The 4,242-nt window shown below is 37.9% G+C and overlaps 1 long non-coding RNA gene across 1 annotated transcript; it reads right to left on the bottom strand.

The window, feature by feature from the left end:
* Window positions 1-90: 90 nt before the first annotated feature.
* On the bottom strand, window positions 91-1,558 carry LOC128248861 (uncharacterized). The gene is made up of 3 exons (XR_008264986.1): window positions 1,378-1,558; window positions 1,162-1,292; window positions 91-558 (listed from the first exon to the last, which is right to left on the bottom strand). It is a non-coding gene; the product is annotated as an uncharacterized LOC128248861 (long non-coding RNA).
* Between the last annotated feature and the right edge of the window lie 2,684 nt (window positions 1,559-4,242).

The following is a 4,242-nucleotide window of genomic DNA, read 5'->3' as shown; positions in this document are numbered from 1 at the left end:
TATATATATATATATATCGGCAAAAGAGACTAAGTGAATAAGTACCAGACTTTGAAAAAATGCAAATACTGATATCGATTTGTTCAACTGAATCCTTAAGGGCAGTGCCTCAGCATGGCCGCAGTCCAATGTCTGAAGCAAGTAAAATATAAACGAAGAGAATTCAATGAAATCTTCAAAGATGAAAAATCTAAGGAAACGTTCTGAAATGAAAGAAAGCAAATCAACAATGAGATTGTGTGATGTACGGCAACATTTTTCGCTGGAGGTCAAAATTCTCATATCTGCGCCATCACATAAATTCGCGGCGCCGTACATTTACTTGTTTAAGGTAACAAGTGCTTCCCACTTGTTTCATGTTGGTCCCATTTTCCGAGTTCACAGACTCTAGCCGCTCCTCGTGGTCTGCATTGGTTTATTTTCTATGAGAACTTTGATTACCGCGAAACACACGGCAATTGTGATTTCCGGTATGTCCATAATGGAGGCCTCTTATTTTTTTTAAATTACCTAAAATTTCGGTCTTCAAAGATCCATAGCAAATTTTCTTATTAATGTCTATAAAAAAAAAATAATGTGATTTTCGTAATTAACATGCAATTTGCATTTGCGTAGAAAATAAAAAATTAAAAAATCGGGCTCTGTAATTCAAGCGAAAAGGGTCCGAATATTGTTATATTCACTTTTGTTTTCGAGAGATAGTGGGTGGTTCAAGAATAACACACTGTAAAGTGTCGAAGTATTTCGCCGTACACGTCCGACCTCGTCACTAATGCTCTGTTCTATTATACAACATCCGTTTAATCATTTTACTGTTTTATTGTTTCTTAATAATGTTTAGTCAGCTGAGGAACACCAGCGCCTATGACTTTGTTCAGGGGCTTCTAGACATGTGACAGTAAAGGAGAAAATTACATTCAAAATGGAAACTTAGTTTAAATATTTGCAACAAAATCAAGTCTGGCGGCTCAGTTGCGAGATTAAACAGGGCGACAGATTAAGTTTACCACCACGGTACGGTGCACGTGTGTGCATGCGCGCGTAAAGAATTTAAGCCTCGAGACCAAAACAGTACTTTAATAGAAACTGCATATCAAGGAATTTCTAGAATTAAAACTATTTTTCTCTCAGATACGCCCCAACAACTTCTTATATACTTACCATTCACTCCATAGTACTAAAAACATTCTCTCACGTCTGCTGGCATTTGGAGGCTCCTTTGTTAGTTCGTTGTTATCAAATTTTCAAGTTAGCGTAATCTACGACTGAAGTAATCAAAAATGGAATTCATCCTGAATTAACGTCAACGATATATACACATAATCTCAATAAACCACATGAAGATGTCAGATTAAGACGAAAACACTAATTTCCTACCTGATATGAGATGGAATAGTCTGTTTTTCTCTCCTTATCTACTTGTTTTCTCTTTCTTTTTTTTCTTTTAGTCACTGGTAATTCTCTACTTCCTTCTCTTCTCCTATGTTTTTTTTTAATCGTCTACATCCTGTTTCTCCACGCATACACACAACCATTTCTCTATCACTCTAAACACACACCACCACCACTACCACACACTCACCACTACCACACACTCACCACCGCTTTCACATTCAGCACCTCCTCCTCCACCTCCTACGCCAGAAGTAGTCCTATTTTATGACCTCTTACAGATGTTGCCTTCGTTGAACCGACCGACCGACTCGAAATATGAGACATGTATGTGCTTAGCAATATAAATGAATATTTCAGTGAAATTAAAAATGTCGTCAGCAAGCATTAAAGTAGGCAGAATTTCGCTTGTAATAGAATTGATAATGGTGTCTTACATTGGCACAAGGTCACATATTTTGGAGAGAACCGCAACAGATTTAATCATTACCACAGCTTTTTATTTATTTATTTTTTTCTATTACATTTTCACGAACAATGAATTGTAGTGTTGGTTATAATTTTTTCCAATGGACCAAATCACTGATTCGTCGTTCTCTCCACATCTTGGACAGGTCTGATTGACAGCTCTGGTCGTAACTGTAGAGGTTGTCTCAAACACTTAGCACTGCCAGGTCAAAGACATTTTTTTTTTTTTTGCAATAGCATAGCTATAGGTGTGAGCTACCCGGGGCAGTTCTTGAGTTCGTTCTTTCCACAAGGTTCCCGAAACTATACAGGCTTATAAAGCAGACCCAAAAGTGCCATCCCCACAAAAACGTAAATTATTTATTTATTTATAGAGATAGATATGTACACACACTCAATACAAAACCCACACCCTCGCATACATATTAGACAAGCACACGTATACATGCACACACACACACACACACACACACATACACACACACACACATATGTATATATATATATATATATATATGCATGCATACACATATAGCCACGAGACTGGGATAGCAAATAAATTATGCTATAAATTCTGTCTGGAGATAAAATAGAGCACTTGAGATATATAAAAAAAATGAAAAACCAAAGTAAGCAAAAAAAAAAAAAAAAACCACAAAACCGCACAAAAAAACCCAACTAAAAAGAGAAGAAAAATAGTCTTTGAATTTACGAGAACATGACATATGTTTCAGTTAAATCTTGACTGATTCCATCCACTTAGTTATACAACCGCACTCTAATTAACTGACATGCATTCGCCGTACAAACATCAGTAGCGGCCCACATGTAGATATACAGAATGCACAAGCATACATTGTACACGTATAGACGCAAAAATAAGTTTACTCTCTTTGGAAATATATCATTCTATATATTATTTTATATATATATATATATCAGGACCGTCGTCATACATAGAAAACATAAAAGGGCAGTAGAGTAGCTAGAGGGGTTAACGAGAGGGGCGGTCCGCCCTGGGCGACTTTATAGAGGCGGCACTTCTTGGTCTGTTGTATAAGCCTCCACGGAGTGTATTGTCCCGTGGAGAGGGAGCCTGTGGAGCTGCCCTGGATGGAACTCGCTCTAACTACGCAAGTAAAAACAAATTCCCTTTTATACTTTAAACAAACAACACCTATACACGCGCGCACACTTGGTCATGCCTGCTTCCGTAAGGTCATGCATAAGCAAACATTTACACACGTATACATAAACCATTTATTATAAACATTTACACGTCTATATACAGATATAAACCTTAAATGTCACACACATGTTGGCATGACTTGATAACATGTTCCATGCTTTCACTAGTTGGTTTAACTACTTTTGTGTAGTCGCAAGTAGACGTCGACACTCTCTCCAACCTTCGACCGTTAACCCAGCGGAACATTAAGGATGTAACGGTTGAAAGGAGAAAGATCTTCACCAGCTGTCGATTAGGTATTCATTTACAGCAGAATAGACTTGAATAATGAGAAAAATAAAGCGCCTTGTTCAAGGAAGTAACGCACAGAACAGTCCAGCAATCGAATTCACGATCTTATGATTGTGAATCGAACACCCCAAGTTAACTGCAACACACATGGCGGTCTTCTCCACTTACCTAGTTCCCACAACACTCCTCTGTACACTAATCAGTTATCTTTATAAAACACTCACACATCTTCCATAAATAAAGTAAAAACATTATTGTACTATAGACGTAGTAATGGCTGTATATATGTACTCTTATATGTGCAGGCGCGGTCCCAAGAATTTTTCGTATGGAGGGCACAAGGTCAGAAGGGAATACAAATCCAGGAGAAAAGGGCGTAATTACATTATTTAGAAGGGTACACTTCTTTTCTTGAGGGGTTCACGTGCCCCCCAGCCCCCACCTCTTTGGGTTCATCCGAAAATAACGTCAAGAGTACACATCACAGTGAAATGCTCAGCCGCATAGGTGTTAATTCAATGAGCAGATAATTCAGTTAACTCAACAACTGAATCCTCATCGTCGAAGCCGACGGAAAATCCTCCATGTGTGTGTGTATAAATAATCCTTTCTACTAAAGGCACAAGGCCTGAAATTTGGGGGTTGGGGACTAGTCGATTTCATACTTAATGTATCGACCCCGAAAGGATGAAAGGCAAAGTCGACCTCGGCGGAATTTGAACTCAGAACGTAACGGCAGACGAAATACCAATTTCTTTATTGCCCACTGGGGGCTAAACATAGAACGGTACAAAACAACTGATTGAGATCAGTAATGCGAATGGTTTACATAAAATATGACTTTAAAAATTATATAAAATATAACAAATCGAATGATATTAACAGTACGTTAGACAACACAA

The sequence above is a fragment of the Octopus bimaculoides genome, chromosome 10, assembly GCF_001194135.2.
Source record: "Octopus bimaculoides isolate UCB-OBI-ISO-001 chromosome 10, ASM119413v2, whole genome shotgun sequence".
NCBI classification, from domain to species: Eukaryota; Metazoa; Mollusca; class Cephalopoda; order Octopoda; family Octopodidae; genus Octopus; species Octopus bimaculoides.
The sequence above is the reverse complement of the archived record's forward strand: the minus strand, read 5'-3'. Positions and strand labels throughout refer to the sequence as shown.